Source organism: Penaeus monodon, chromosome 3 (genome assembly GCF_015228065.2).
Source record: "Penaeus monodon isolate SGIC_2016 chromosome 3, NSTDA_Pmon_1, whole genome shotgun sequence".
Classification (NCBI taxonomy): Eukaryota; Metazoa; Arthropoda; class Malacostraca; order Decapoda; family Penaeidae; genus Penaeus; species Penaeus monodon.
The window spans coordinates 2986363-2993862 of NC_051388.1; the positions used below are offsets into that span (position 1 = coordinate 2986363).

The following is a 7500-nucleotide window of genomic DNA, read 5'->3' on the forward strand; positions in this document are numbered from 1 at the left end:
ATATATATATATATATATATATATATATATATATATATATATATATGTAATATAATATATCCACCGCATCATCAAAAACAGCTGGTTACCAAACCTGCGCTATGACTGCACTTCCTCCTCCTCCTTCAAGCTCCGGTGAATGAGAGAGAGAGAGAGAGAGAGAGAGAGAGAAGAGAGAGAGAGAGAGAGAGAGAGAGAGGAGAGAGAGAGAGAAGAGAGAGAGAGAGGAGAGAGAGAGAGAGAGAGAGAGAGAAAGAGAGAGAGAGAGAGAGGAGAGGAGAAAGAGAGAGAGAGAAGAGAGAGAAAAGGAAGAGAGAAGAGAGAGAAGAGAGAGGAGAGAAGAGAGAGAGAGAGAGAGAGAGAGAGAGAGAGAGAGAGAGAGAAACGATAATTTGCGTCCGCCCCTCTCTATGGCAACGTCCACGGAGTGAAAGCCAGCAGAGGCGAGGCCAGGTATGGTGGTATGGTGGTATGGTGGTGATGGTGGTTATGTTGGCCTATGGTAGTGATGGCGTTGGATAGTCAATAATACTAATATATATGATATTGATGCTAATGTAATAGTGATGCTATGGTGGTAATATAATGATGCTATGGCGCTAATATAGTGATGCTATGGTGGCAATATAGTGATGCTATGGTGGTAACATAGTGATGCTATGATGCTAATATTGTGATGCTATGGTGCTACAATAACGATGATATGGCGCTAATATAGTGATGCTATGGCGCTAATATTGTGATGCTATGGCGCTAATATAGTGATGCTATGGCGCTAATAAAGTGATACTATGGAGCTAATATAGTGATGCTATGGCGCTAATATAGTGATGCTATGGAGCTAATATAGTGATGCTATGGTGCTAAAACAGTGATGCTATGGTGCTAATATTGTGACGCTATGGCCCCAAGAGAGTAATGCTATGGCGCTAATAAAGTGATACTATGGCGCTAATATAGAGATGCTATGGCGCTAATATAGAGATGTTATGGCGCTAATATAGAGATGCTATGGCGCTAATATAGTGATCCAGTGATGATATGATCGTCATGATGATAAGAAGATGATGATATAATGGTATTTATAATGATTTAGTGGTAACGATGCCTACTTCCGCTGTTATTACTATTACAAGTGACAGTATTACAAATGATTAAAATGTAATTAACAATGAATATAGCATTAATTCCTATAATTCACCTTTCTCGTTCTATTCACGATATTGTTATCATCATATTCATCATATCAAGAACGCAGAAAAAAAATCTCTCACAATAGTATTCGAAATATAAAAGTAATGATAATGGTGGTGATGATGATGATGATAATATTAATAACAATAATAGTAACAACAATAGTAGTAGCAATAATAATAATAATAACAATAATAATAATAATAATAATAAAATAACAATAATAATAATAATAATAATAATAATAATGATAATAATGATAATAATAATAATAATAATAATAACAATAATAATAATAATAATAACAACAATAATCACAATTCTTCCAAAGCAACGCCAGTGACCATCCCATAAGGTCGTTTATCTCAGTTTTATCAATGAGCAGATGAGCCTTATCATGCAACAGATCGCCGGCACATGAGTATAGCGAGAAGGGAAGGGGGAAGAAGGGAGGGGCAGGGGGGAGGGGGGGGTTGTCGGCGACAGACATGTAAATAGAAACTTTGTGGGGAGATTCTGAGCGTGTAAAATGCTCTTTGAAGACTCGCTGTGACGGAATCATGATATAACTGGAAGACTTAATAACAGCCCCGTTCTCGTTGGCTGTTTTGGTTCGTGTGTGTGTGTGTGTGTGTGTGTGTGTGTGTGTGTGTGTGTGTGTGTGTGTGTGTGTGTGTGTGTGTGTGTGTGTGTGTGTGTGTGTGTGTGTGTGCGTGTGCGTGTGCGTGTGCGTGTGCGTGTGCGTGTGCGTGTGCGAATGCGAGTGCGTGCGTGTGCGTGTACGTGTGCGCGTGTATACGTGCGTGAACATGCGTGTGTGTGTTTTGTTGTATAATATATGTGTATTCATATCTACCTTCTATCTACCTACCACTGTTATCAATATTACTATTATTGCGCGTGTCTGTGAGTGCGCGCGCGTGTATGTAATGAAATATACATAGACCTAAACAATAACACCCTTAAAACAGACCAACCACACACAAAAAATCACACAAACTATCTCAAACCACACGAATCTACACGGACAAACACAAACTCTCCTTAATTCACTAACACAGTTAATACAAGAAACTCACTATCTTCATCATAATGTTCACTTTTTCCCCAGATGAATTATAACAAAAGACTAATCTCGCCTTTTCCATTTTTTCTGTGTTGATTAAGATTAAAAAAAAAAGAAGTTTTGATTGTAGAAAGGGGGAAAAATAATTCAGAATTAAAGGGATTTTTGATTCTAACGGTGTATAAGGAGGGGGGGGGGAGGGAAAAGGGATAGTATTAAAGTATTTTATTTTTAAGATTAAAAAAGAGAGAAATGTTAGGAAGAGGAAGGGACTGATATGAATGAGGAAGAGGAAGATACGGAGAGGAAGGAAAAGGAGAAGGAAAGGAGAGGAGGAGGAGGAGGAAGAGGAGAGAGGAGGAGGAAGAGGAGAATGAAGGAGGAAAAGGAGAAGAGAAAGAGGAGAGAGGAAAAGGAAAAGAAGAGGAAGAGGAGAGAGGAGAAGGAAGAGGAGAATAAAGGAGGAAGAGGATAGAGGAGGAAGAAGGGGGTAAACAGGAAAAGGAGAAAAAAGCGAAGGGGGGAGGGGGGGAACAAGAAAATTATAAAGAGGAAGGAAGAGGAAAAAAACAGTATACAGCACAAACGAAACACTTTTAATCAAGAAATCCAGAAAAAAACGTAAAAATTTCTATTTCTATTCCTAAAAAAAAGAAAAAAAAATGTATATATATCCTAAAGACCTTTTCTCAAATCAGCGTGCATATAATTACGTTTTTCCGCCTTAAATATTGTTTTCCGGAAGTGACACCGGGTAAACGATTAGCTTCCGTCAGAGCCAATCATTTCACCTTTCTTCATGACAGCTTGTGTGTGTGTGTGTGTGTGTGTGTGTGTGTGTGTGTGTGTGTGTGTGTGTGTGTGTGTGTGTGTGTGTGTGTGTGTGTGTGTGTGCGCGTGCGTGTATCTTTACGCATTATATATTAATACGTGTTAGTAAGCATCGCCATTTACACTATGATCACACACACACACGCACACACACATACACACACACACACACACACACACACACACACACACACACACACACACACACACACACACACACACACACACACACACACACACACACACCTCTAAGTGCAAAATTATATACACAGTCACCCCTTTAACCGAACATATATAATCCCATTAAGATAAAATAAAACAAAACAAGATAGAAAAAAAAATTAAATACATCATCTACACACACAATTTTTTTCCCCATCAAGGCAAGACGAAAAGCGAGATTAGGACCGATATTTTCTTACCTTCTTGACAGCCGGTGAAAGGCGAGGATTCCCTCCTGTTTGGCGAAAAGCGCTTCCTATACATCTTTCTCAAATTGAGCCACTCTTTTGCTTCCATCATTTTGTATGTTCCTTATTTTCTTGCGTGTATATGTGTGTAAATATTTTCTCTGTGTCTTGTGTTGTATTTTTTTTTTTTTTTTACATGCGATGAAGGTACATCTTTAAATATCGATATAGTTTGTTGATTTATATTTCTTGTAGGGGGTACATCTTTACAAAAAAAGGGGGGTGTTCGGGTTTTTAGATTTTTTCTTTCTTTCTGTTGAAGTGATGTAGGTTTATCACGTCCAATCAATCACGTCTTTCTAATAAACACAGTCACTAATCTATTTTCCTCTAATTATCTTGTTACCGCTTGTTTTTCAGCCTTACTATTGAGTGCCTGTCTTTGAGTGATGTCAAAAGAGCGTCAGACATCTCAAAATATCGGATTAGACGCTTTAATAGACATCTAGAAACACCGGTTTATATTGTAATCCAAACGCGTGTGTTTATAATGCAATCCAAACTTGTGTATTTATTTATTTTCTCCTCTCGCTCTCCTCTCTTCTTCGGAAATAGTAACGAGCATGAAATTTTGGCCAGATTTTCTTTAAGCCTCGTGTCACTCTCTGGGCTATTTGAATCTTTTTTCAGTTATTCTCTTTTATTTACAAACACCGTTGATTTCCTAGAAGATCTCGTCTTTACTTGAATTTCAATAGTCTTTTTTTCTCTCTCTTTTCACTTGGTCACGTCACGCTTCACTTTGATTCTTGGAAATGGAAAAAAGCTGTTCAAAGATTGTAATACTGTAACCGCGGTGTATATTTTCCTTAATTATTTCCTGTTTCTCTAATAAGTCGTTTTATATATATATATATCTGCTAATTCCATAGATATCCACTTTGTACAATCACCAAGTCACATTTTCATTTATCTCTCTTTCAAATCACGTAAAACGAAACGTATCATATTCTCTCCCCCTCAAAAACAAAAATCACACACACATCTCATCAACCAAAACGAACCAAAAAAAAATCCACACTCAAAATTACTTCAAACTGACTGAAAACTTCTTTCTCTCTCCCCGTGTCAGTCAGTTCAGTCAACGAGGCACCAGCGACCAACCCACACGTCTGCCCTCGTTCACTGTTCCGAGTCGTCTGCGCGCGATCGAGGCAGTTTTCCCCCGACCATCTGCTGGCGCCGCCGACGGAGCTCTCTGATTGGTCGAGCGAGAGGCACCGGGGATGTGGGGTGGGGGAGGGGGAGGAGGAGGGTCGAGGGAGGCACTGGTTAGTGATTTCAATGCGTGTTGTGGGGGAGGAAGGGATGGGGAGGGGAGGGGCGTGTCTGTATGTATAGAAACAAATCTAAGATGTGTATATATACATAGACATATATGTATATACATACGTATATATATATATATATATATATATATATATATATATATATATATGTGTGTGTGTGTGTGTGTGTGTGTGTGTGTGTGTGTGTGTGTGTGTGTGTGTGTGTGTGTGTGTGTGTGTGTGTTTCTATGTGTTTGTGTATATGTGTATAATATATATATATATATATATATATATATATATATATCTATGTCTATATCTATATCTATATCTATATAAATATATATATATATATATATATATATATATATATATATATATATATATATATATATATATATGCACACACACACACACACACACACGCAGCGGCTGCGGCTCCAACACGCAAAAAATATGAACAATTTAAGTGATACTACATATACCATCGTGCCAGATGAAAATCTTTGCAGATCGAAGTCCCTGCCATGTTGCACTTATACTAAAACCCTGATAGCCTGAATCTTTTACCTGCAACAGATGTCAATTCCCATAGCATTAATTAACATAAAAAGAGTCAACCTCAAAAGGCTTGGAAAAGTCCAGTGAAAAACTAAGGATGCGTGAAGATTCTCCCCGATTTGGGTTCGCGGCTGTGTATTTGCATGTGTATGCATATGCAGTTTATATATATATATATATATATATATATATATATATATATATATATAATATATATATATATATATTATATGTATGTGTATATATATATATATATATATATATATATATATATATATATATATATATATATATGTATATATATATATATATATATATATATATATATATATATATATATATATATATATATATATATATATATATATGTATTTTGTTTATCTATCTATTTATATCTCTATCTATCTATATGTATACAAGTATATATATATATATATATATATATATATATATATATATATATATATATATGTATGTATACAAATAACATATATACATAAATATATATGTATATATTTATTTATCTATTTACTTTATACATATGCATGTATATAGTATATATACTTTATATATGTATATATAATATATTTGTGTAGATAGATAGACAGACAGATATAGATAATATATATTCATATATGTATATGTATATGAATATATATTTACATATGTATATATATGTAAATATATATACACATATATATATAATATATATATATATATATATATATATATTATATATAATATATATTATCTATATAATATATACGTCTATAGATATATATTACATACATACACACACGCGCTCGCGCGTATATATGAGCGCATGCTTGTGCGCATACGTGTATACAGACTATAAACGCAACATGTACAAATTTTACATACGGTGTAATGTACATGATCACCCATATCTGAGCAACAGCGCATACGCGCCCTAGCGATCAAGCAGAACACGCCCGCCTGCATTCTCTCGGGACGCCACAAGCACAACAAGCAGAAGTTGAAGCACAAGGGGGGGTCGACAAGCATAATTTCACCCGGAAGAATAGAAGCACATAAGAAGCAAAACCCTCCTTGACGGCCCTGTTAGGTCGTTCTTAAAGAGGGCGGAACATCACGGACAGAGAGACCCATTTGAAAAACCGACGTCCGTAGTGATGTTGCCGGTTCGTCCGTGATGGTTTTGGTCCGTCATATCAACCAGTCAGTCAGGTCATAGCAATTCGGAAGCAATCACGGGCGTGATTCAACCCAGAAGGCGGTCGCTGTTTTTCGAAAAGGAGGAACGAAATGTATGCAAATGAGTGAGTGCAATAGTTAGATGACTCGTTTACTAAACTGCATGATTCAGTCTTGTTTCGGGCTTCGCATGACGAATAGAAAATGGTGTGTGTGTTTTTTTTCCTTCTAAGTACGAGAGAATTAAGGGTAATTTGGTGCTCGTTGTATACGTGTTTATCTAACGTGTCTGTCTGTGTAGTTAACACACGTGTCTTGGCCTAAGCTTGACTTCCGAGGATTGATGTCAAAAAGGAAGTAATTATCCTGTGTTTTCAAGGATATGGACTTCAGTTGAAAGATTACGAATAACGATTTCCTTAGACGTGTGGTATCATAGAATATACGTTTTATCGCCATTCGTAAAACAAACATTTCAGTTATTCATATTTTCCTCTTCGGTTCGTAAGTGTTAATTTGCATAGTGTTAGTATTTTCACTGTTATTAGTATTGTTGTTTTTGTTTACTGTTGTTGACATTCTTTGTCGATCTTTTGTTAATATCGTTAGTCCTGTGATTATGATTGTTATTATCACCTTTATCATAACTATACAACTTATTTTCATCATTATTATTATTACCACTACCACCACCACCGCCGCCCTCCTCACCCTCACCCCCCTCCACCCCTTCCCCCCATCCTTATATCTCAATTCTTATAGCTTCTCTTATTCCTGTCCACTTACCCCTTCCCTTATTCTTATTATTACTTATCTTTTACTCTCTCTCTCTCTCTCTCTCTCTCTCTCTCTCTCTCTCTCTCTCTCTCTCTCTCTCTCTCTCTTTCTCTCTCTCTCTCTCTCTCTCTCTTATTTCCTTCCTTCCTCCCTTCCC

General features: G+C 36.4%; 1 long non-coding RNA gene across 1 annotated transcript; it reads right to left on the bottom strand.

The window, feature by feature from the left end:
- Positions 1–3674: 3674 nt before the first annotated feature.
- Positions 3675–4693, bottom strand: LOC119590455. The gene is made up of 2 exons (XR_005230264.1): positions 4593–4693; positions 3675–4309 (listed from the first exon to the last, which is right to left on the bottom strand). It is a non-coding gene; the product is annotated as an uncharacterized LOC119590455 (long non-coding RNA).
- Between the last annotated feature and the right edge of the window lie 2807 nt (positions 4694–7500).